General features: G+C 38.1%; 1 long non-coding RNA gene across 1 annotated transcript in view; it reads left to right on the top strand.

Moving 5' to 3' along the window:
* Positions 1 to 27,330, top strand: part of LOC120247396 — an 81,073-nt gene that overhangs the window by 15,324 nt on the left and 38,419 nt on the right. The gene's annotated exons all lie outside the window — the stretch shown is intronic.

The following is a 27,330-nucleotide window of genomic DNA, read 5'->3' as shown; positions in this document are numbered from 1 at the left end:
GAGGAACCTAAAGAAGGAAAGTGCAAGGATTGGGATCTTATACCAATAAGAGTTCAGAATTTTATTTTATTTTATGTATGTATTTATTTTTAACTTTATTTTGGGGGGAGGGGAACGTGAGAGAGGGAGGGATAGAGAGAGAAGGGGAGAGAGAGAATCCCAAGCAAGCTCCACACTGTCAGTGTAGAGTCCAATGTGGGGCTTGAACTCATGAACTGTGAGATCATAACCTGAGCTGAAACCAGGAGTAGGACATTTAGCCTACTAGCCACGCAGGTGTCCCTAGAATTTTAAATGAAAAGGAAATAGTCAATCCAGTGCAGAATTTTATGACATTTTCAGTGAACAGCTGCTCTTCCTGAACTTAGTTTCTCTTAGACCAAGTTATCATGATGTGTAAATAGGGTGAGTCCATGTCCCAATTTTCCCAGACCAGTCTCACTTTATGTTGGTTGAACAAAGTTAGTTATAAGCAATATCCCCTTTTATTCTTAAAAGTGTTCTGGCTCGGGAGATAAATGATATAGCTACCCTAACCATAAATAAAGCTCCTTTTGAAGCTAATAGATTTGTATAAAGGATGAAAGTGGAAATGTTTTGATTTGGTTTTCAAATCTTGTTTCCTGAAGTGATAGAGCAGGCAGAGAACATGGAAACCAGAGGAAGCCAGGCCTGAATGGTAACACACTTAGGCCTATATCTTACTTGTTATTATGTCCTTTGCCTTTATTCCCTAGGTCTTCTGTGAGGCCATTTTGAAATATTTTCAGATGAATACTTTAGGACTCCAGATAATTGGAGTTTTTAAATAGTTGTAATATTTAGGAAAAAACAAGGAACTGGATTTCCCACACTTACTTAAATTAATTAGGAAGTTGGGAGTGGGATCAGATTTCACTTTATTCCACTGTGAGAATTATCGTGGGTAGTGTATTATACGGATGCTAGCCTTCTGAGAACAATCAACAATGAATTGTAAGTAGTAGGATATGATCAAGAGACTCAATATTTGTATGATTTTGGAGTTCTGATTCTGTCGAAGTTAAGAGAAACTGCCAATAAGTTAACTTAAGACACAACATGATTAACAATATTTGTAAACATGGAAACTACTTATTTCTGAATATTTCAGTTTGATTTTTTTCATAAAATTAGAAATTTCACTTAATCATATTACTAATGTTAATTCTATAGAAGTTAAAAATTACTCTTTGTTGACTGACAGATTTTTTTGATGAAACACAAGCTGGTTAATGTGAGGTTGCTGTGAATAATGATTTTCTGGGGGTATTTTTTTTTTGCAAAGTATGTATCAAATTAATGACTTTAAGAATGAATGCATGAAATGATACATTCAAGGTCTTTTGAAAAAACCAGGAAATGTAGAGTCCTGGTATGTTTTGTTAGGAATATTATCTTCTATTTTGGTTCACTTATTTTTCATGTAACAAAACTAAACTGTTAATTGAGGAAACACCTGTTTTACCTGACTTTCTTAAGCACATTGGATGGATATTGGATGCCTTGCAGCAAAACTCTCATTAAACCAAGAATCCCACGATATGTACTACAATGGCTGAATTATTGCATCGAAGAGAATATTATACTAAAACTTCACTGTGTCATGATCCTCGGGGACTTTGCTATAGAGTTACTTGTAAATGGAACCATTTTATAAAAACATCCTCCTGATGCTTCAGGATTTCACAGAATTGGAGGAGAAGAGATACTTTGTTATAGATAAGGAACTGATTTGGTGCAGAAACACATAAGAAACAAACGAGCATTTCTAGAGCCTGTTTTATTTAACCTCTCTATAAACTGCCTGGAAAAACTTAGATGACTGATATGTCCAAACCCAAATGTGCTATTTTCTTGCACCAATCAGCATGTTATCTTCCTTTGGCAGTCACTGATGTGTGGTGGCATGTGACCCAAGTCAGCCCAATCAGAGCACTTTGAGTACTGGGCGCGAAACACTTTCTTTAAGAAAGTTTGCCCGTTGGGGCACCTGGGTGGCTCAGTCAGTTAAGCATCCAAACTCTTGGTTTCAGCTCAGGTCATGGTCTGACGATTCATGAGATTGAGCCCTGAGTGGGCTCTGTGCTGACAGTGTGGAGCCTGCTTGAGATTCTCTCTCTCTGTCTTTTTCTCTCTCTCTCTCTCAGCATTAATAAACAAAAAAAAAAAAAGAATGCTTTTATTGGATACTCAGGATAATTATTCTGATAGCATTTGCTGTGGGGATTAAATAAGGAGATGGTACACTGTGAAATTTTCAAGCTTAATGATGACTTAAAGCCTTTTGGTCAGTGGAAAGACAAGGTTGTAAGAAAATTTTATTATCTATTCAAAGTACCCATTACAGCAAGGGCTTAATAGATATTTGTTTTCTTTCTTCATTGCTGATCAGTGTCCATTCTCTGGTTTTGTCTCCAATTCACCTTTTCGGTTCGATACATGGATTGATTTCCTTCTGGCTTCCCTGGCTCAGTGCCTAAGAATTTCCCTACCTGCCTACCCCAGGGCATGGGAAAACCCTGCTGTCAACCTCCACACATTGTTGTGGCTGACGAGTGAACAGTGCCCTGCCATCCCATGTCACAAGATAGGGCAGTTTTACCTAATCGTAGAGTAGCTGGACATTCCAGTCATTCTGTAGTTAAATACAAATTTCCTGTGAGGAAAACCAGATTAACGGGTAAGGTTGTGGCAGATTGTATATTCCCCAAATGACCACAACATCCTTTTCACTGTGTTCTTCTAGAACTTTGCCATTCCCTCAACGAGAGGCCATCTATGTCTCCTTCTCTTGACACTGGGTTGGCTTTGTCAACTGTTCTGACTAATAGAGTATGGTAAGAGTGATGGTATGGGATTTCCAAAACTAAGTCAAAAGAGAGGATATGATTTCTGCCTGTTTCCCTCTCTGGGGGTGCTTACCTGTAGAATGCAGTTGGTGTTCTGTGAGGACATGCAAGTCACATGGAGAAGAACCAAGACCACTCTCAGTCACCAGTCAGCACCAACTTGCCAGCAATATGAACAGGCCATCTTGTAGGCAAATCGTCCTGTCCTCAACTGGGCTACCCCCTCTGGTGCTGTGTAGAGTAGAAATGAGCTTTCCCAGCTAGGTCCCGCCCAAACTGCAGATCCGTGAACAGAAACAAATGGATGCTATTGTTCAAAGTCATTGTTTTTGGTGATTTGTTATGTGGTATAAGATATTACTATTCATCACTTTATGAGATAGAGGTAGTATTATGCTCAATTTATTGAGTAAGAAATAGAGGCATCCAACAGTTAACTTGTCAAAGTCACCCTAGGGGTAAATAATGGGGGCAGACTCCTTCACAACACAACTTCTCATAGAGGATACAACACTAGCTTATCAGTCATAGTACAGCAGTAAATAGTGTGGGGTCTAGAGACAAATCACCAGAAATTGATGCCCAAATAGTACAGAGCATTGATTTATATCCTGGGGGCACCAGCAGTGAAAGAAATGGGAAAATCCTTGCCTTCATGGAGCTTTCTTTCCAGCAGGTGAGAGATAATAACATGAAGACTTTAGCATGTAAAACATTTAGCACAGTGTCTACTTCATAAAAGAAACATGAATATTATTGGTTACTGGTATGATTATTGAATGTGAAAGACTGTGGTTCTTATCTGTGACCTTGATGTTACAAACTATTGTCTGTCCATTTGAATGTCTGCATTTCAGTGGATGAGAAACATTTGATTACTGTAAGCAGAACACAAATTTGCAACTGATTGAGATAATCCTAGATCATATAGTACCTAGTGTTTAAAGCTATTATATAACGGCCTCTAGGACTCTGTGTGCCTATAAAGAGGTGTCAGAAGGGTTATGAAAATAGCTTCATAGGTACTAAAAAAGATACTCCAACAGTAGCTTGACTGTTCTTGAAAAAGTAAAATCTTGATGATCAGTGGTGTAATGGTGGGCAGGAAATGTGTTGATAATTGAAGCCAACAGATAGCCCTCAGCTCCCTGGTTCATCAAACCTTTTCCCAGAACTGATAAGAAGCAAAATTGGCTGGTTTAAGTTTTACTTCCTTTTATTGCTCCTGTGGAGATGCTAATGAATAATAGAGAAGGAGAGGCAAGAACCCAGGTAATTACTCTGTTGTGGATGTGTAGAGTTGAAAGGGACCTTAGTGTCTCCTCTGGTTTAGTTCCCTCTTTCTAGAGTTGAGGAAACAAGCCTGGTGGTGCTAAGTGTCCCGATGGCACATGGCTGGTGAACATCTGAGCTGAATCTAGGTCCCAAGTCCCAAGTTGCCTATTTATAGCTTTCATTGATTTTCACTTAGTCTCACTCCTCCCCAAATCATCAACTGCTAATTGTCTGGGGTCTGTGTAAAAGTAACTGAATTAAACAGAAACTAGGATTTCTTTTTCAATATCGTGACCATTAAACACAGGGCCAGGAAGGAACCTTGGGTTTTCTTTAGCCGGACACTCAGAATTCCACCCTCTCTGCATGCTTGCTCAAGAGATTGACTCCACCTGGAGTGTGCTTGGGCTTTTTAAAATTCTCACCCGGGGAGCTTTCCCACGCAAAGGAAGGCCCTTCATTCTCCTGGTTGTTGGAGGGGGTCATCAAGAGGCCATGACCTCTAGTTGACCCCAAGCTAGATCAGGCAGTTAAAGGAGGTTCCTCACTACCTTCCCTGTGCTTGGCTCCACAGCGGGAGCTATTTTCAAGGATGCAGACTTGAGAGAGCAATGTGTTGTTCAGTCCGTCGGGATGGTATATGATTCAACCCACTTAAGGCTTCTATATACACTTTTAAGATTCCGGCCTGATGGTGCAGAGACTGGAGACCTATGCGTTTCAAGGTGCCCAAAATAAGCCTTGTAAGTAGGTGCCTTTGCTTATTAAACCTTCCACTTGCCAATCTGGAGTGGTCTTCTCCTTAATTCTGTGTTTTCTTGCTCTCTGTATATGAGGATCACTTTGTGAATCAACAGTGGCCTGGTGGGGATGCCACAAAGCCTTCCCTGACCACCATGACTGAGTTACTTTGTTGATTCTTTAATCAATTTACCTTGTATTGCAGTTGAATATGATTATTTCTGTTCTACATTGTAATCTTCTTGAGGTGCCTCGGTAGCTCAGTCAGTTGAGCGTCTGACTCTTGATTTTGGTTGGCTCAGATGATGATCCCAAGGTAGGGGGACCTAGCCCTGTGTTGGGCTCCATGCTGAGGATGGAGCTTAAAATTCTCTCTCTCAGGCGCCAGGGTGGCTCAGTCGGTTAAGCATCCGACTTCGGCTCAGGTCATGATCTCTCGGTTCGTGGATTCGAGCCACGTGTCGGGCTGTGTGGTGACAGCTAGCTCAGAGCCTGGAGCCTGTTTTAGATTCTGTGTCTCCCTCGCTTTCTGACCCTCCCCTGCTCATGCTGTTTCTCTCTCAGGAATAAATAAAAGATATTAAAAAAAAAAAATCTCTCTCTCTCCCTTTTCTGTCCCTCTCCCCTGCTTGTGCTCTCTTTAAAATTAAAAAAAAAAATTTAAGCTCCTTGAGGACAGACAAGCATTACAGTGAATAACTAGATCAACATGGTATCATCCATGAGTACGAGAGTCTAGATGTGTGATGATACATACCACATATCTTTCCTGGCTTAGTAAGAATTTTCTGATACCTTCCTTTTCAGCGTGTTGTAGCTAACCACTTGTATTTAGTGGAATTCCAATCAATGGCAAATTGTGAGGTCATGTTTTCAGTGTCAGTGGCAAGAGTAATAAAGTAATAGGAAGGACATACTTTTTATCACATAACTAATCATACACAATTGGCATTATGAAATGATTTAATTTATTCATTTTATAAATATTTGGTTCACTTACTAGGTAAAAGATAACATGTTAGGCTCCATGTTAAATAAAAAGCTGAATAAACATACATAATTGATTCTAATAGTATATGATAGTATGTCCAAAGCATATTTTTTGTAATGCTTTTCCTGCCCCTTCTCATAAGAGATGGAAGTAGGAATAAGGTCTGGAGAGGTGGGTTGTTATAGTTTTAATTTCCCTTTATAGCTGTTCATTGGAAACCAGCTGTGCTTGTATAACATGTAACATATGTAGCCAGGATTAAGAGCTGACTAGCCAATTCTATAGGGATCGCTTTTCTTTCTTTCTCTTGCCACTTTGGGCTTCAGAATCTTAATTTCAATAGTCATGTGTGTCCGCCTTATTCAGATATCTATCTGTTACAATATTTGAAAGGGATATTAAACTGCACAGTTATAAAGACAGTTGACAGGCTTAACTGAATAAAATATATTGTGTACAAGAATATATGTATATGTATTTTGAATGTTAGAGATTAACTTTGAATTCTTCTTCACTAGGAATTGGTAAACTCTTGAGTAAAATGTAGTTTTGACATTTTTTTTGGTCCTGTATGGTTTGAATTTGTTTTCATCTCTTTTTTTGCCCAGATGCATTAATTAGGTTGCTAGAAGAGTTAAACATGTAAAAAACCACTTCTGTAAAATGCAGTATTTTCAATAACTGAAGTGTATATAAAGATCACAGGGAAATGGTCCTTAAGTTTTGCTTGGGGAACTAGAGAATTTCTTCACAGAAGTAAATTAAAATAATTTTTTAATTTAATGTTTTATTTATTTCTGAGAGAGAGACAGCATGAGCAGGGGAGGGTCAGAGAGCATGCGAGACACAGAATCCGAAACAGGCTCCAGGCTCTGAGCTAGCTGTCAGCACAGAGCCCGACGCGGGGCTCGAACCCACAAACTGCAAGATCATTACCTGAGCCGAAGTCGGACGTTTAACCGACTGAGCCACCCAGGTGCCCCCACAGAAATAAAATTTCAACTGAATGTTGAGGATAAGAAGTGTTTTCTACATGCACAAATGGAAGTAGGGAATCTTAAATTGAGGCAATGGTATTGATTTAGTTACTCATACATTAAAAAAATTTTTTTAAACATTTATTTATTTTTGAGAGACAGAGACAGCAGAGTGTGAGCAAGGGAGGGACAGAGAGAGAGGGACACAATCTGAAGCAGTCTCCAGGCTCTGAGCTGTTTATACAGAGCCAGAAGTGGGGCTCAAACCCAGGAACCATGAGATCATGACCTGAGCTGAAGTCAGACACTTAACTGACTGAGCCACCCAGGTGTCCCCGTACTCATCCATTTTATTGAACAATAACTTATGGGCCATCTTACATAAGCCAGGTATTGTGGTAGGTGCTGGAGATACAAAAATGTAGATATATTCCTGGGTATTGTGGAGTTGCTTGGAGAGAAAGGTACAAATAGATAATTATAAGACTGAGTGAACTGAGAGAATTATGCACAGAGCTTTATGGTAATAAACAAGAAAGATTGACAGAGTATTATATGTTCAGAGAATGAAAAGTATAATTGAACTACAAGAATGGGGCAAACGTAGGTAGGAGCCAGTCTGGTTGTGTATGAATATATTGAAGTGTCAAGAACTTTGAATGCAGTTAAGAGACAGTAGATTCTAGATTCTTGTCTTTGATGGGAAACTACTGAGAAATTTTGTGCAGTTAAATTTGCTCTCATTTATACATTATATCATGTATTATGCTCTCATTTATATGTGAAAGGGGCAGGCATGAGTTTGGAGACTTGCACTAGTTCAGGCAAGAGATAATACATACCAAGACTGGCAGTAGCAGGGAGGATAGAGAGGATGGATTTTTTACTAATTAATTGGATATGGGGTTAAAGGAGAAGGATAAATATAGGCTAAATATAAATAAAGGCCAAGCTTCTTGTTTTGCAGTGAGTGGGAGGTAGAACGTGTAGATCAAATACAGTTTTGAGGGAAAGAGGAGTCACCATCTGTTGGCATTTTCAGATGAATATAATCTACCAGGAAATTAGATAGAAGAGTCTGAGGACAGAAATAATGCTCTCAGCAAATGAGGTTGGGGAGAGAGAGAGATTGTGGTAGAAGGTAACACTGCTTGGGAAGCATGCTGAGGGTAAGAAGAGATGAGGGACAAGGGTAGAATTTGGGAAGCTTCAGAACTTAAAAGGAGGGCTGGAGATGAACTTCAAAAGATGCTGGGAAGAAAGAGCCACAGGACTAGGGGAGGAAGCCAGATTTTCCTATCAGGGAAATCACAGAGGAAGGTGTTTCAAGGAAGGACTGGTCATACTACACTCGAGAGAGCCCACATAAGGTAAAGGCTAAAAACTACCTATTGGATTTGCTAAGCCGGTCGTTGATAGACTTGGTGGTATAAGTGCCTTTCTGTGGAGGGAATGGAGGTGTGTTATATTGGTTAAGGAATAAACAAGAGGTGTTGGGATTTTGAAAGTGAATCCCTTTCTATGGCAGCCTGGACGTGAACCGAAGAGCATATTCAGGGTAGTGCCTCTGGGGTGGGTGCATGATTAAAAGAGACTTTTTGAAGATACGGTGATGGTGTTCAACTGTTTACAGTCCTAGGGAGAAGGGAGGCTACAAGATGGAAGGAGTGGGGAAAGCTAGCAGCAGTGTCTCAGAAGAGGTGGAGAGGGGTGAAATAAAGCATCTGTTTCTTTTCTCTCTGTCCCATGCTGTTCTTATCCCATGACACACTGAGCAGGGCAGGTCGCTTCCTTTTGAACCCTGAATATTAATTTGGTCTCTGTATGGTACGGTCTCTGTGGTGTTGAATTCAAAGGAACACAGCCCCGCTACCAAAAAAGTAAATTACAATTTTTATTGGCATTTCTCTAAAAATGCCTAGGATAGGGGACATACAGTCCTAATTTGGAGTACAACTTCTTAAATTTCTCTTTTGACATCTCTTCCTCTTAACAATACCCCTCTCCCGACTTAAGATCACTGCACTATGGAGTTTCCATAGTATATTGCAAACAGGAGCACACCACCATTCCTTTTCCAACTTTGCTCCTTCTTGCCAAAAATCACACACTTGAAACTGACAAAAATCTCTCTGGATACATATTTTCCAGAATAAGTTTGCTCTTTTAGAGAGGAAGTACTAGAAGAGAAGAAGAGAACACATGGAAATAAGAGGAATTGAAGCTAAGGAAATGGCCCAGGAGTTCTCAAACTTTCACATTCATCAAAATCACCTGGACAGTTTGTCAAAACACCAATTACTGAACTCCATCCCAAGCACTTGTAATTCAGTAGGTCTAGGGTGGGCCCAAGAATTTACATTTCTAGTAGGTTCCTGAGTAGTGCTGTTGCTTCTGGTCTATGGAATACACTTTTAGAACCACTGAGCTACCTAGCATAATGGGAAGCACATCCAAGGAGACTTGGAAGCAATGGAATGCCATTTCTTAAGCTAAGGTGTGAGGCTGGGTTTTTATTAAAGGCAGAAGGGCAAGTCTGGTTGTTAGAAGTTGTGAAGCAGGGGCACCTGGGTGGCTCAGCCGGTTAAGCGTCCGGCTTCGGCTCAGGTCATGATCTCACAGTTTGTGGGTTCGAGCCCCGCATCGGGCTCTGTGCTTACAGGTCAGAGCCTGGAGCCTGTCTTCGGATTCTGTGTCTCCCTCTCTCTGACCCTCCCCTGTTCATGCTGTCTCTCTCTCTCTCTCAAAAATAAATAAAACATTTAAAAAAAAAAAAAAAGAAGTTGTGAAGCAAGGCCTTCTTGGTGCCGAGCTACTGAATTACTGGCCCAGGTTCTTTTGCTTTGTCTGATGGGTTTGTAACTTGTTTCACAGTTAGAGGAAGGGATGCATACAAGGGTAGTAGCTTGGTGTGTCCAAGAGATGGGAAGGGTAGCATTCAAAGGCAGATGGCAAAGCAGGTTTTCGTGCATTAATTTACAAAGGACAAACTGAAGTGAGGTAATAAAATATTATGCCAATTTCTCCCCTAGCGGGTATCAAGAAGTTTTGCAACTCATCTGAATTTATTTTTATATCCAGGCTGAAGTATCTTTTCTGATCCTCTAGGAGTTTTTTCTACCTACAAAGTACTTAAAGGTGTCTTTTTATAAGCAATTATGTAGTTTTTCAGTCTAAAATCTATGACAGCCTCACCCAGTATTGAGAAATGATAAATATCCAAGTGTGCTTCTTCAAACTTCTATATAGTTTGGTGAAATTTGAGCCATATATTTCCAGTTCAAGTTAAACAACCAAATTTCCATATTGTTGAATAACTCAACACATTTTATGTTTGAGATACCCCTTAAGAACTTGTTAATATACTTTTTACAGTGTTGTATTCTACAGAAAATGTTGACTTAGATCCGGATAAGCAGATGACAAAGTAGAGAAAAATATTAGATGAATGAATTTTATTTTTATAAATTCTGATATGATTTTAACACAGGTAAAAGAGAGGTTTCATTCCCCTAGAGAGGACTTTCCTAAGTGAATAATATTTAGAAGTCTTCATCATGTTGCGGTGTCTCTTGCTATACAGTTGAGCAAGTTAGATTGCAAGGAAATAACACATTTGTGAGAGGAGAAAAACAACAGACACATCATCACCTAAACTTTGGACAAATCTCTGAAATGGAAGCCAATATAGCAATGAAATCACAATGAAATTATAAATTTATGGAGGAAAAGCTGGGAGGTTAATTTTACCCTTTAAAACCTCAATGAAGCACAAAATTCAGGGGAAAAACTAATAATTATGACTAAGAATTGTAAGATTTGGAACATCAACTCAGCAAATGAAGACATTACCACATGGCAGACATTAGCCAATAAAAAGCATCCAGTCACTCTAAAATGAGCTCATAATGCAAAATGTGAGCACTGTGGATTTCTGGAGAGATGGTGCATTTATGAAAAAAATCCATTTATTACTTTCTGTGACTGAGCTCATTGAATCTGCATTTACTGAGCATAGACAATGGCCTTGCACTGTGTGAGGTGCTTAGGAAGACTAAAAGAATGCGTCAGGTATAGATCCTGACCTTAAGCAGATTACAGTTTAGTTGGAATGGGTGATTGGAGGGAAAAGACACAAACAAAGTAACTATAAGATAAGGAGAGATGCCAAATATAAAAAGAGAGGCAGACACAGGGTGTGAGGATGAGGGAGGAGGCAGAGTAGAGGATGATCTTCCAGGAGGAGAAGCAACTGAGCCCAGCCTTACAGAATATGTAATATTCTTTGATTTTTATTTTACATTTTATCAAAGCACATACCGTAGCACTAAACTGAAAATGTCATGACATACATGTTTTCAAGTGGCAATTTGATATCAAACCAACACACCCGAGCATACAAATCAGAACAAACAGGAGTATAAAATTTATTAATGGATCTAAGTCAGCCTAAGCTAGTTTATGCATCAAGCAATAAGATCCCCCTCTATTTCAGTGGGTTACTACAACTACAGTTAAGACAAGATGGATTATGTGTGGAAAGGTAACTTTGGGAAAGTGGGTTGGAGGCAGGGAAGAACGTTTGCAAGATATCTGGGATAAGTTGGGGCAAGTAATGATGAGGGTTTGAACCAATACATTAACAGTGTGACTGAGAAGGATGAGACAGGGTCAAGAGATTTTCACAGGTAGATTTCATTGAACTATTTGATGTAGGGACTGAGAGACAAGGAAGAGTGAACTATATAATTCACATCGGATTTGATTGGTTGGGTGGATGATGATGCTATTAGACCTAGAAGGTATCATCATTTACTCAGAAGCAGCCAGCAGGTTTTGGGGTGAGTTTGGTTGTGGTATTCATAGGAAGGATCACTTGGAGAGATCAACCACATAGTTAGAAATACATGTCCGGGCCAATGAAGAGAGATAGGACTAGACATGTAGGTTGGGAAACACTTGGTCTCAAGGTAACAGTAGAAACAAGTTGGGTGATGTCTGTGATTTGTCTGGGAGGAGAGAGTCGAACAGAGAACTTTGGGGAAATCCTTCACTGAATAAAGAGGTGAGTCGAGAATCCAGCTTTGCTCTTTTCTGGAATAGGCTTTTATTAGTTTTCTTGTGCTGCTGTAACTGACTATCACAAATGGGGTGGCTTAAGCAATATAAATTTCATAAATTTATTGTCTCCCAGTTCTGGAGGCTAGAAGTCCAAGATCAAGGTGTCTGCAGGGCTGATTCCTTCTGAAGGCTGTGAGGGGGAATGTGTCCCATGCCTCTCTCCTAGTGTGTGGTGGTGTGTCTGCAAGTTTTGGCATCTCTTAGCTTGTAGGTGCATTGTGCCGATCTCTGCCTCTGTCTTTGTGCAGTGTCATCCCTGTGGATATGTCTCTCTCTGTGTCCAAATCTCCCATATTTAAAAGGGCTCTGATCCTACTGGAATATGATCCACGCTAATGACTTCAGCTTCACTTGATCATCTGCCAAGACCGTATTTCTGAATAAGGTCACATTGTGAGGTACTGGGCGGTCACGACTTCTACCTACGAATTTTGAGGGGACAAAATTCAACCCCTAATAGGCTTCTTCTACCCCCTCCTCCCAGCATTTTTGGAGTCAGGAGAAAGAAGCCAGACTGCAATAGCCTGAGAATTAAGAGGAGATAAGAATGCCAAGGCTGTGAATGTAGACTATTTATTTGGAACTGTATCCATTACAAATCAAATGGCAAGAGCTAGGGCTCCATGGATGATACAATTTCCAGGACAAACTACTTTAAGTTTGCCAAAGAATCATTCAAAGTCTATGGTATCTTAACAGTGCTTCCTGCAAGATTATTTCTTCAGGCTAAAACATGGGCTTGTTTATTTGGTGAATAATGGTGCATATCCCTAGAACATGAGTTAGTAGTCATTCACTTTGCATCTAGTGTAATGTGCTCTTTTCTGATGAAACCTAGAAGTTTGAGTTTGAAAAATGATGTGTCTAAGAGAGTATGGACTAAGCAATTTTAGATATGGCAGAGCAATAAAAAACATTCTTGCCATGGATTCATTGGAGGTGCAAGGACACAGATTAACCTTGGGAGGTGTATTATAGCATTTATTTTTTCAAAAGAAAGGGAAGACCTGGTATTTAAATTCTCACTTTCATTTGAGGAGGGAAAAATATAAATCTTCGGATGTCTAAAAAATATTAAAATGTTCACAGAATTAACCGTCAGTGATAATATCAAATGTCACATTTCTACTTTATCACATATTGGGAGAAACTGAAATATGTAACCAAATGGCATGCCAGGCTTTTCTTATGGTGTGTTAATTTTATACCAGAACTTCTGGGTGTAAGTATATGTATACAGTTTTGTTTGGGGTCTTAGATGATGTGGTTTGTGACTTGCAGCTGGATTTAGAATAAACACCAAGGAATTGAAGTGTTTTTGTAACAGAATTTTAATGGTATTTATCTTTTAGTGGCATTTGTTTATCCTCCTAATTTTCCATTGTTACTTGTTTTTTGGTTTAGAAATTATACATGTTAAGAGAGCAACCCAATTTAATATATTTTTCCTAAATATTCTACATTAAAATCAGTGATGCTTCTAGAGCATTGGGATTCTGAAAGAGCAGTTTCATATCTTAGGATCTTTTGTTCTTTTTCACAATTTGTGTAAGTGAGATGTACTGCTCCTAGGGAAAAATCATGATAATGTAGACGGATATTGAACTTTTCTCTCCCTTGGTGAAAATTCAAAGATCCAGCTATTTATATGTCGTGGGTTTTCCATAAATAGGCACAGAGTGACCACAGTGGCAATTGAACTTGTGGTCCAGCTGTGTCCGGTATGATTTCTCTATCATGCTTGCCTGATTTTTCTCCATTCCAATTGGTCTTGGGGATTTGCTGTTGCCTCTGAACCTTTGCTCTTGCTCAGTACTGAGTCCCTTCCTTTCTCTTCCTCTGACAGGTGGAACAACACCTCTCCCTGTTTCACCCACGTCTCTACGTTTGTTCTGAAGGCGAAAGGACTAAATCTTGTTTTATGAGGAAAGAGTAAATGTGTTAAGTGAGACAGAGTCAGGAAAAAGCGTATTGGCCTTAGAATTAGGAAACATAAGATTAGATGTTCACGAGGCTACTCATAGCTGTGTGTTCTTAGACACGATATTAAACTCTTAATCATCCTTTGTTCGTTAATCCATTGGCTCTTCCATCCACTCAGCTGCTTCTTTCCAACAAGCATTTATTGAATGTTTCTTGTGTTGGAGGCACTGCGTCAGGCACAGATGTTAAGATAAAAACTACAGACCCTTTCTTCAAGGAGTTCATAGATCAGTTGGGAAGATAAAAAAAAATTATGGTAGGAGTGATAAGTGTTATAGTAGAGATAATCATGTGTAAATGAGGAGGTAAAATAATATGATTTCTAATGTTCTTTTTACTTCTATAATTATATGGTTCCAAGTCTATAAAAATCCTAAAAGCTGTTCACATGCCTTTCGACTTTGGGATAAAACAGGCCTGGAGATATAAAGATAAAAAGTCAACCTGTTTCTTCCACTTAACGGCCCCCAACTTGAAAGGAAAATAGATGAGTAATTGAATGTGTGTATGTGTATACTTTACTTGCTCCCTGAGTCCTTGGAGCACTGCATTCCTTATTACTGCAGGTGATTAATGGCATTGGCATCCTGGCACCTTGAACTATAATTTGTTCAAAATAAGGGGAATTTGGAAGTAAGTGCATGGTAGCACATGTGGTGCTAGATGGAGTAGGGAAAGAAAGGGAGAACTTTGTAATTCTTGTTTCCGTATGTTAGAGAGGTGAGGGGGGTCATCAGAGAGGTGAGAGAGCAAGACTCCAGAAATGTGCTTGCATGGTAGCACATGTGGTGCTAGATGGAGTAGGGAAAGAAAGGGAGAACTTTGTAATTCTTGTTTCCGTATGTTAGAGAGGTGAGGGGGGTCATCAGAGAGGTGAGAGAGCAAGACTCCAGAAATGTGCTTGGTATCCCTTCTTGCACCCACAGACAATTTATGAAGAGTGTAGGCAACACATGACTTATAGAAATACGTGGCAAAAAACTGAACCATAATAACAAATGTTTCTCATTCTCTGTTATATATAGACACCATCTAGGCCCTGGTAGAATCATCATCTTGTAAGACTACAACTCTTTAGGCAGTTGTGATGGTTAGCGAATATTACTCCAAAAGTGTACCTCAAATTCTTTTCAACCACTGATTAAAAAAACCAGGCAACTAAAAATATTTTAGTAGGTAGACTTTAAGTGTAATAAAACTCCTATGCTTGACATGTTTAAATGGGCAGTGTTTAATCAGACAAACAATCGCATTTGAAGAATTTCAAGCAGAGTTAATATAGTTACAGGGTATTGGAAGGCCCAGAGGCACTGATGGGGTAAGGTTACCTAGAGAGTAATATCTATATTGAAGCACTACCAACCTCTAGGCCCAGAGGCCCAAAGGAGAAAATGATGTTACCCAGAGTTCACATGCAGCTGAGGCTGCTGATGCTTGGAACTGAGTTACCTGAGTACAACTTGGAACCACACGTACCTGTCACTTTTGCAGCTGCTGAAACTGTCATTGGAATCCAGAAAAAAAAAAATGGCTTCTTGTTCCCTCTTCCCTTAGCACACTTCCCATGTCTTTTCTGTCCTTGATAATCTGTTTATGTTCCTGAGCTTGTCCACTATATTGAGCCAGTGAAGGGGAGAGTGAATTAAACTGAGGGAAGGAAGAAGATACAACATAGTGACAGTCTTGACAGAAAGAGGAGAGAAACGTTGTAGGTCGGAGAAAAGGGAAGACAGAGGGGATGTGAGGTCAGGTGAGAGCGTCCTTGAATTCATACAACATGGAATTCAAACCTTTTGAGTTGGGGTAAAGTGAGAGATAGCAGAAAAATCCAATTAAAATGGTGGGATTAAGGGATTGAGGGCTAGGTGAAGGTCTCTCTTAGGAGAATTTCAAATTCCCTGAAGTGTTATGTTTATTGTGATACAACACAGATATGTTGTCACATGATTGGTAAATTAGGACTCATTGCAAGAAACATCTAGACAGGAGGGCTAAAACCTACCCTGGTTTCCCATGGTCCACGAGGATATCAAGGGATTCTGTAAATTCTTATGTCTCTTATTACTAAGAAAATGAGTGGAATGCAGGAAGCTTGGGATCAGGGCAAGGATGCTACAGAGGCCAGAGGTCTCATTACAGAAAGTGATAAGAGGTTCTGAGGTCTTCAGGAAGAGGTGCCACCATGACCCTTCCTTCTCTGAGCTCCTGAAGCAGCAGACAGTACAAAACATAGCATATTGGATGCTAGCACAGAATACTCTGGAACTTGATACAGTGAGGACAGATCAGCAGAGGCCAGCAAAGCCCTGAGTCCTAGTATACAAGCCAGAAGTCCTTCCCCTGTCACCATTAGGATGTGAGATCATCTTCTTATACCCAGACAGCATCTTGGGAAAAAGAGGGGTATAAAGTCCTTTGAGAGGAGAGCATTAACCTCAATAGAGAATTGAAAGCAGTCTTTGTCAGCAGTCATTTAAGGTTCAAACTGGAAGATACTGGAGATATCTTGGGTGCTGCAGAGCAAGATATGAGTTACACCGTGGAGAAATGCATTTATACTGTATAAGCTTATTCTTTGGAATATCATGATATTATGAAAAATGTATTGCTTATAATTGGTTATAATAAATGACAACACAATTTTTCCACTTAAACCCTTTTTAGAAAGAATATTTAAAATTTCAGTCTGTCCACAGTTAAAAATAATCCCAGAAAATTAGTTACTTTAGAATTATTGCATTTATTGTTTCATGTGATATAAAATAGTTTAAGCTAATTTTCTGGAGAAAGCTTTTATTTTATAAGTATTCATTATTGATGCTATTATGAAAAGGTCTATGTGGTATTTTTAAGAACCTATAGAAAACATGATCTTCTGTTCTCAGAAGCTCATAATCTAAAGTGATTCATTTATTTGGAAAGATAGGGTTATTGTAAGAATAAAAGGAGAGTCTTTATTAAACTTTGTAAGCTAAAGGAGAGGAGATTATTTCCATTCATCCCCATCTTTCCATAATGCTTTTGTAATGGGAACAAATATTAAAATGATCCATTCTTGTCAAAAGGGGGTATATTCAGATTTGGACAACTTAATAAATAATAACAGAACTCTAAGGCTACCCACCTTACTATGGGACCCTGACCCCAGAGGTATCATAATAGCATGAAGTATTGCAAAAGCCCATAGATTACATTTTTACTTTTTTAATTTGTGTGTGTGAACTACAACATTAAATTGTATTAAGTAACTATTGTAATAAATAAGATAATAATTTAGAAGCAATATTGTTATATGCTTGTGCTTAGATTCCTAGACACAATGTATACAGACTAGTTATTTGTGTCCATAATGATCTCATAATGAGTTAGTTTATAGTTTTGTACATTAACTTCTCAGACTGCTCGACTATCATTTTCTTCTGGCTATATTATATTATTGGGTCACCATGATACTAAACTGTAGGACGTTTTAGCTGATAATTCCTGAAAAGAGCTTACTTTTGAAATAAAAAGCAAAGCAAAAAAAAAAAAAATCAAGCCACAATGCTGACTGAAAAAAATATTTATATTTATATTAAACCCCTCAGCTAGAATCTCAGACACATCACTGCTTAAAATGCAGTCACCTGACAAAAACAGTTCTAATTATTACCCCCTTGGGCTAACATTTTTCAGAGTGACTGGCTAAAATGCACTCCAGCTCATAATTTCTGTCTCTGACAGTGGAAGACATAACCTAGTTTCCTCTAATGCAAAAGTCTCTAATCTAGAGGGCAAGACCCTGTTCCATATAACACTGAAGGGAGAAAATGCAATTTGAGCACAAGGAAATTGCACACATAGTTTGATAGTTCTACCACTCTCGGAATTTTTTTTCCTCCTCGGGTTTAAATGTCTTGTTTTATTTTATACTAAATTATGACCTGGCTGAAATTGCTATGTTTTCTTTGTCATATTCTAGAAAACTCTTACTATAAAAGTGAAGGTTATACTATAGTTCCATACTTTCATTTTTTCAGGGGGTGGGAATGTTCACATTTTGACAGTTCAGTGAAAACATTAAAAGTTACTGTGCTTGCTACAGCAATATTTTTTTCATGTTGAATAATAGCTCTTTTGTCTTGGCAAATGGAGCATATATACTGCATTAGAAAAAGGTAATTAAATCGTTTTGAAATGACGAGAGCGCAGATTTTGGACGTGGACTAATCAGTAACGATTTCATTGTTGAATCTGTGAATGCACAAACTTTTATGATTGCTGGGAGAGGTGAATTAACCTCACCTTGTTCTGGTTCACTTCACAGGCTGTGGCTGAGTAATGCATTGCCCCGAAACTGATAAGCCAGAAGGCTAAAGAAGTTTCGAGGAAGTTAGTCAGAAGTCTTGCAAAGAAGGGGGCGATCAGGGTACATTGCTAGTGGTTTTCATTAACAATTTTTATTTCTGGGAACTGGAGACACTTCACCCCCTTTTCTCTCTCTTTCTGCTGACAGCTGCTGCTTAACACCTTCCTTCCAACTGGGAGGGCAGCCGGCTGGCTGCATCTGTGGCTAATGCCAGGATGGCTCCTTAGCGAGCAACCAGGGCATCAGTTTCCTCCTGGAGACTGCACATGTCACCTTCACGTCTCATGCATCTTCCATCATTTATGTGAATATATCAAGGGGCTCTGTTAGAAGGCACTAGGCTATGAAAGTGCAGTCTAACCGGTGACTGAGAACAAAGGCCGCCTTTAGCTATGAATGATTCACTACAGTGGTAAAGAATACTTTTTTTCCCTCCAAAATGACTTTGAATCCTGAAGATTCAATGACTAGACTTCACTACCCAGAAAATAAAAATGAAAGACTAGCATACAGAAAGGATTATTAAAAAAAAACTGATCCTGAAAAACATTTATGCAATTTTATTGACAGTATTCTTTACTGACAGTGTTAGAGAGGTGAGCTTGTAATTTCAGGGGGAAGGATTATACCCAGCAGTTCTCAGGCATGCTACTGGAATTTGTCTCTCCCTAATTCCTCAGCTTCCACCAGAACATGTCACAGTCTGATTGATCTCATCACTAAATATGGAAATTGGGGGTGCTAATTTGGACAAGAGCAGAGTGCATGATTTTAAGAATTATGTGGCTACATCTAACAGGTGCTTCAAAATGTCTTGTGTGGCTCATACACTGGCTTAATTCAATGAGTCAATAAAGAGACTCCACAGTTCATCTCTACAAAACGAAAACATTGATTTCATTGTTCAATCATGAAATTATAAACATTGAAATGTTTTGAAAAGGTACTTGTTTTCCTAATACCTTGTTTCATCTGTGTCCTTGGGAGCAAATAAGAGTAATGAATGGAATTAGGAAATGTTTTATGCTTAACTGTATAACCCTGAGATGGGCAGGAAAGCATTCCTATTTCTCCCCGCCCCTGGCCTGTTAAGGAAACTGACTTGGTCTCAACCAAGGTAGTATTAAAAATATGCAGCCCAGAAACAGAATGGGCATCTATGGTATTAATTTACTGGAGACTTATGGACACCATTTTGAGGAAACTCAGAGCATGGACACATTTGGTTTATTTACTGTATTTGATAATTGTATTTAAATTAAGTTGTCAGTAGAGGATACATGCTAAACTTTGAGTGTAAGAAAATAGTTCACCATAAAGAACAATTATATACTGAATATAATATTCTGGAAGATAGTTGGGTATTAAATTTATCTTTATTAATATTAGTTGTAGGTGCGTAGGACTCTCTCACAATCTATCCTTTGTTTTGTTTTAACCTCACAATATTATCCCTAAGGGAATTTGAAAAATAGTGTATCAGAAATCTTGCTTCTAAGTTGTTCAGTCAGGTCTGTCTTTCATAACCTTAATAGTTTCTAAATATTTCCAGATTTGGGTGTATGATATTGTCAGAACAATTATGAAATACTTTTAGTAATACTGTGCTGACATGGTCTTTGGTATTTTTTTTCATTCTTTGGTATTTTTAAAAATGCCTCTATTAACTGCTTCAAAACATGGAAGATACTAAAATTAGTTTAGAAATAAGTTGCACTAAAATTAACGGCCCATCCTTCCAGTATTAGCTTTATACATTGCATTTATTGAGGGTTTACCCTGTTCCTGGCACTTTGTTGAAGTGCCATGTATGCATTATTCCATTTAGTCCTCAAAACAATCCAATGGGAAAGTTGCCTTCGTTAGGTCCATTTTTCTAGGTGAGGAACCTGAACACAAACAGGGCATGGAACTTGTCCAAAGGTTCATAGCTGCCAAAATCGAAAAGTTGGTTTAAAAACCGAGGTAGGCTGATACTGTGTTCTTTGCCCTTATATTTTCCTATATGGTTCTTTACTGGTAGATTTTGATTAAAAAACTATGTTAACATATAAGACAGTTTTTTTTTAAAGATATAAGGATAAAATTCATTAATAAGAAAAATAAAGATGGCTCTGTAAACAAGTGGCCCTTTCTCCTCCATCACTGATCTTGAACTTTGGTAATAGTGTGAGGAATTCATAACATCTTCATGGACAGAGCTGAACCATATGCCATTTGCCTGTGGCAATGCTAAATATGAAGGCACAGGGGTAAGTGAGCAATTTTATGGAAAGTGGGAGAATTTATATTGTGTTAACACGTTAGTGAGACTTCTACATAATAATAAGAGAATATGGTACATTTAATTAAAATATTGACCTACTGATACCCAGGATAATACTTTCTAGTGAAATTACTTTTTTTGGAGCAATGAAATCATGCTATAAAACAATATTCACTGGAGTTTTACATTTTGATTAAACTATGAAATAAATCCTCTGATGAAAATTACTTTGACAAAAGTGAATTCAGGTTAAAACCCGTGAATCATGAGTTTTCCAGGAAGTATTTTATTTTGACCTAAATGATATCTGAGAGATGAACTTCAAGTCCGATACATTTTTAACATGACAGAGCGCGGTGGCCTCTCGGTGGGTGTCGGAGAGGAAGCACTTGAGAAGCCTTTATCTACCAGAGTTAGGCTAAGGGGCCCAGCAGCCTGACATCTCGCTGGTCTATTCCTGATTCTCTCTTACCAGAAAGGACAGAAAGCAGAAAATGGGAAAGCTTCTTCTGAGCAGATTATTTTCATTTATAGACTTCATAAAAGTCAGAAAGTTAATGTAGAGGCAATTAATATTCCTGGTCTTTTTTTGGTAATAACATGCAGCAACTACAATCTTGTTAAAATTTTTGTCAAAGGTGAGAAAATGTGTAATTCTTTCATTTCTCACGTTTGTTTTTTTGGGAGAAAAAGCAATTATTATTTTGCCACCAGAGCCTATAAAAAAATCCCAGTAAAATTCATGTAAACAAATCGATGCAAAACAATAAATAGAAAATATTTGCATAAAGGACCTATTATTAGAAACCAGTTTCTGACAGTTTGATATTCATATTCTTCAATGTGTTTTGTTTACCTTTCCTGTCCGGTTCATCTGGTCATACTTGGAAATAGATATTTTATGCATGTGTGCACACATATATGTCACAGAAAGTAGTTAGGGTTTTTAATTAGTGAATATTTCAGAGGCTAGCAATTACCTTTTTCATTTAGCATTTCACTTCAATCTAGTATCATTTGTGTTTTCTGCTCACTTCTGTACAGACCACAGTAAACATTTGGAAGGCATTTTGTATGGCAAGTTTGTGTATTGCAATTTTTGAGCAATGCAAACATCCCCCTTAAATAAACGAAAACAGATCCCAGAAAGGGTATGCTTCCAACACATTCCCCAAAGATCTGAGTGCCGCTGTGCATTCTTGCTCAATTTAAACAAACTAAACTTCAGTTAGTCTCCCCTCCCCTAATGGGCACCCCCGCTGGGAACATTGTTAGGTTACCACCATGGACAAGGGCCTCAGTACAGCTGGATCTGTAAACAAGACCATAATCCGCATGAAAGAACTCTCAGAGTTTTGGCAGCACTCACAGTGTTGTTAACATATTGTGCCAAAGCAATAACAAAGCCATCATTTTTAAGTTTGTTCACGGATTTGTATTAATCAAGAAATTTTCCAGAAATTACTTCTAAATGAAGAACCTTCCAGAAAGTTACCATTTTGCAAGAAGACTTCCAGATGCCTTTTTTTTTTCTTATCTGCAACATATTCTTCCAAATAAATTACAAATTTGTGAAAGTTTGGTCGAGACAGAAAACACATTGCTGCTGTGTTGGCGGAAGGAGGCTCCCTTCAGTTCACTCCCTGCTTCATCAAAGCCTGGCTAGTGCTTAGGTCATTTTTTCTTATTAGGAGTAGGAGGCCAGGCCATCCAACTTGGCATTCTGGTGATAAACATTAAGTATTGATACTTGGATCAGAAAAGCAATTATTAGATTACAGTCAGAACTGCACACTAAGCATTTAGGAACAGACCAGGAGAAGGCTGTTGGACCTTTGCTGGAATTTAGTTGTTGGTTTTTATTGGCGTATTAGGCGATTGATTCTCTCAAATTCAATCTCTTTCAATTCAGACCCTATTTTCAAAACTTGTGCACAAGCAAAACTTCTGCAAACTGTTATGCCTGCTCCATAGGAAAAAGGGAAAAAGAGAAGGGCATAACAGTGCAATTAGGGATGAAAAAATATTTTTACAAATATTTTCACCATTGCATTATACTTTACATGCTTATAAGAGGTTTTCATGTACATCTTACATGATTAAAACAATCCTGGATAAAATGAACTTTTAAAGTATGCTAGAAATTCAAAATGCAGGTACATGGATGGTTCATCCTTAGCCAAGGCTCTAGTGATAGTTATTGCATACGAGCTTGGGGACTGTGTTAAGAGGTGAGGACCCATACATGAGTCTATCGCCAATGGTTTGTATAGCATTTTGGTTGCGTTTTATCATTTATTCATGTCCATGATACATTTATTTTTGTTATAAGAAAAGAAACTCTTTAAAGTGATGACTAATAGTAAATAAGCCCTTTCTTCAGTTGAAGACAACCCCCAACCTTTAAATTACCCTGGACTTGAATACAATTTTTCTTGTTTCCTCCTATGGTCCATTTTCTTAAAGCCCCAATATATCATTTTTATATTCTGCCTTGTTTTAAAGTTACTTGTGTTCATTTCTTATTTTCCCTTTGAAAATTTAATGTTCCTGGGTGTCTCTCCAAATATCTAGTATGGTCCTCTCTTCATAGTAGACTTTGTAGGAATGCTTATTTCAGAATGCTTATTGTTTCTTTTAAAAAAAATCTTTCTCTGACGCATAGCACTTGGGCAGGCACTATAAATCGTTAAGACCACCAGCATTCTCTGTGTCAATTATTTCTCCAATTGAATTAATAATACTCCAGTAGTCTCCTAGAAAGCTACTCACTTGAGGGAGGATCTATAGTAAATGATGATTAGTAAGCACTACAAAGATATGAAATAATGACAGAATCACAACTTCAGTTTTAAAGTATATAATTGTTCTTCAAAAAACATAAAAGCTAGGCACGTCATTCATAATCCTTTTGGGGATGACCACCCTGTCCCCAAAGAACACGTATTTGAATTTTTTCCAAGTATTTGACTATTCATTACTGTGGTTTATGTCTGACATATTGATGCTAATTATTTTTTTCTGTGTATGCAGTTGTTTCTCTAAGGAATATGTATTTACTCTCTATCTTTGAATTAACTCTTCTTTGAATGGCCTATTACTGTATGAGACTGGGTATATTCACCTAATTCTGCTAGAAAGCTTTCATCTGAGAACACCCTTGTTTATGTTGGTTGTGACCCAGTGATGTGGTAGCTTTTGTTTTCTACCAGCCAATGGCTAAGTCACATTATTCATGTGGCTGTATTGGTTTAAATCACCCAGCATAAATTTTTCCAAATATTTAAAAAAACTTTTAGGGGCGCATGGGTGGCTCAGTTGATTGGGCGCCCAACTTCGGCTCAGGTCATAATCTCACGGTTTGTGGGTTCGAGCCCCGCTTTGGGCTCTGTGCTGACAGCCAGCTCAGAGCCTGGAGCCTGTTTCGGATTCTGTGTCTCCCTCTCTCTCTGGCCCTCCCCTGCTCACAGCCTCTCTCTCTCTTTCTCAGAAATAAATAAAACATTAAAAAAAATTAAAAAAAAATTTTTTACTGAAGGTGACAGGAACCAACAGTTTTGAGATTACCTTTTCTTTTGTACCAATAGAGACTTGCCAAAATTAAGATAAATTGGATATTGATTTCAGCCAATATTAAAGTCAATCTGTAATCATACTCTTGAAATTTCTATATTTTTAGATTATTTCTTTATTTTTATTTTACTGTTATTATTTTAAATATTTTATTTATTTTTGAGAGAGACAGAGAGAGAGCGCACAAACACAGGAGGGGCAGAGAGAGAGGGAGACACAGAATCTGAAGCAGGCTCCAGGTTCCAAGCTGTCAGTACAGAGATCGGCGCGGGGCTCGAACCCACAAACCAGGAGATCATGACCTGAGCTGAAGTTGGACGCTCAACTGACTGAGCCACCAAGGTGGCCCATTATTTCTTTATTTTTAGAAATAGATTTCTTTGATGTTATCCTTGAAATTCATAATAGTTGATTCCAAAACAGAAGCCACTATAGATTAAGATACATCCTAAGGGTAAATTCAAGAAACAAGCTAGAAAGAAAATTAGTGGGACACACACAACAAATGCAATCTAAATGTACTAGCTGAATATTCTCAGAGCTGTGCAGATACAGTCATTGTTGAAGATAGTCCAGGAGGATTCCTGGTGTGCTGGGAGGCCAGTGATGGTGGCAATTGTCATCAGAAACCATTTGACTCACAAACCTTTAGGGTTGCTTCAGCCATTTTTAGGTAAGATCTGTTATTTACTAGAAAGAACAATTTAAGAAAATAAATAAGTATTGTTTATAGTCAGCCAATGTTAAATTAAAGAGGCTCTTTCCAGTAAACAACAGTTCACAAAAGCAGATGTGAAGGCTTTCATTGTTTCTTATGTATTTAAAAAGTAAAAATGAGCCCTGAAAAGCTGAAACTCTGGCACAAGCATGTCAGCTAACAAAGAAGGTGGCAGGTCCCTATCTCAGCTGCTTTTGCCTCCCTGACATCCAGTATCCCTTCACAATTTTTACTTTAAAAGACCCTGCAGTGATTTTGCTTTAGAAGTGATAACAACCAAATATTTGTCTGCATACTCTAATCACAATTTTGGGGAGAGTGTGAAAGATGGGCAATTTTTCATGTTACTGATTACACTATTTGGCAAAAGTTATAGGAGGATTTAAGAATGTGATACAGAGGTCGAATTGTAGAGAGAAATCACAGTGATGATTATGGATAGTGGGGGGAAATGTAAATAGGAAGAGGGGACAGTTCTGGTTGACAATGGACAAGTGTTATGCTGATCAGAAAAGACACATGTGCATATACAACAAAACACAAAACAGTGTGCACACACATATTATGAAAGCTATCATTCCCTTAATCTGGCCAGTGGAAGATGAAATTTTCCCAGGAGAGAGAAGCCGCTAAAAGATTAACAGTAGTAGCAACAAGATGGCGGCTTGTCTTTTGTTTGGGAAAGGAAAGTCATCTAAGTGTCGAAATTAAGAAGAAGGTTTAATGTATCCATTGTTTATGTTACTTATTTTTTTTAATCAGTGTTGACTTGTAGAGTGATCTGGACATACAAGGTAAAGTTCCTAATGAAGTATTTCTGTGATACGATCCTAGCTTAATGCCGTTGTCATTAATTAATGCTGATTAATTAATTCTTATTCTTATTATGTGCTGGGGTAGTGTATTTAGGTAATGATTGGCCATAACAGAGAAGGTCTTTGTCTTTATGGAATTTATAGTTTAGTCAGGCAGCAAACAATGAACAAATCAATTCTATTTAATTATAGATTTTAGTAAGTGCTGGTTTTGCGAACCTTAATTTTTATAACTTATAAAGGAAGTAGTGCTTATTCTTGTGAATTTTGAGTTCTGTTCCTTCCCATTTATTATTAACATTTGTTCAGCACTTATGAGCACTGTGTTAAATGCTTTATGTATTGGCTTATTTAATTCTCACAATTAATTCATGGGGTATATACTATTGTATATATACAGTATGGTTAAATAATGTTCCCGAAGACATACTACTAATTAGAGTAGGGACTGGATTCAAACCTAGGGCTGTTAGTGTGTAGAGCTTTTTCTCTTAAGAGCTTTGCTGTACTACCTCTCTGATTAGAGGATAAGACCTATGATTTAATATGCTAATATTTCTAATTAGTTGCTACTTTGTCATATATATTTAAATGTATGAACATGCACAAGGAATCAACAAGGGAAGAGAATTTCTCTACCCTACCCAGGGTCATCTTTACTATATTATTTCTCTCATCACACAGCTGGGCTGTTGAATGTTGCTATAGAAAATCACAAAACTATTCTGACTGGATCTGTACCGAGTCATGCTTTCTAATTTTATGGCTGCTCACAATTCTTTTGCTGACTCCCTATCACATTTCCTACAGCAGCATTTCCACCCCATCCTCCATCTCAGCAAAAGCCTTTATTTCTGGCTTGACTGATTAATGTTTGGAAGTGTGTTCTATCGGAGAACTCTTTTCCTGGCCCTCTTGTTTCCAGGCTTTGCAGGAATGAACAGCTTTGGATGAGTACTTCCTGTTTCCCCCTGAACTCCCAAGTCTTATCCATGAGAATGAGTGATTTAGTTGATTGTTGGTGCAAGTAGACTCTGACATCGAAAAGTCTATGTTCTTTTATTAGGCAGGTTGTGTGTTTCAATTAACTTCTTCCTTTGCTTACCCTTCTTTTGGGTCTTCCAGAGTAGGCTGTTCTTGAGGTGAATATATTATTTTCTCTCCTTCATGTGACTATTCACCAGAGTAGACAGAGCCCAACAAAGTATCTGTTTACTCAACATTTACCATAAAGTCCATATACATCAGTGTAGCATTTACTTTGTGGCTCTTACTGGTCTAGACTCTGAGGGATATATAAAGATATTTAAGACGACTCAGACCTTCAAGGACACTACACACTGATTGGAAAATCAAAGCCAGTAACTGTAAAATAAGGCCTATGACTATAAAAAATATCTATGTTTCTAAGAAATGTACAGACTATAGACTTCCAGAGAAATATACAACAGACTACGTCAACCATGTAAACAATAGAGTATGGAATTCCAGAGAAATAAGAAATCACTTTAGTGAAGATGATCAAAAGGAAAGGTCCCTTTCATTGAGATGATCAGGAAAATATTCCAAATTCTTTACAATCTGAATTCTATAAACTTATTTGAAACTACATGCCATCACTCCTCTGTGAGAACAGGAAATAGTGTGTTTCC

Source organism: Hyaena hyaena, unplaced genomic scaffold (genome assembly GCF_003009895.1).
Source record: "Hyaena hyaena isolate Hyena2069 unplaced genomic scaffold, ASM300989v1 scaffold_518, whole genome shotgun sequence".
Taxonomy (NCBI): domain Eukaryota; kingdom Metazoa; phylum Chordata; class Mammalia; order Carnivora; family Hyaenidae; genus Hyaena; species Hyaena hyaena.
This window is presented reverse-complemented; position numbering and strand designations above follow the sequence as displayed.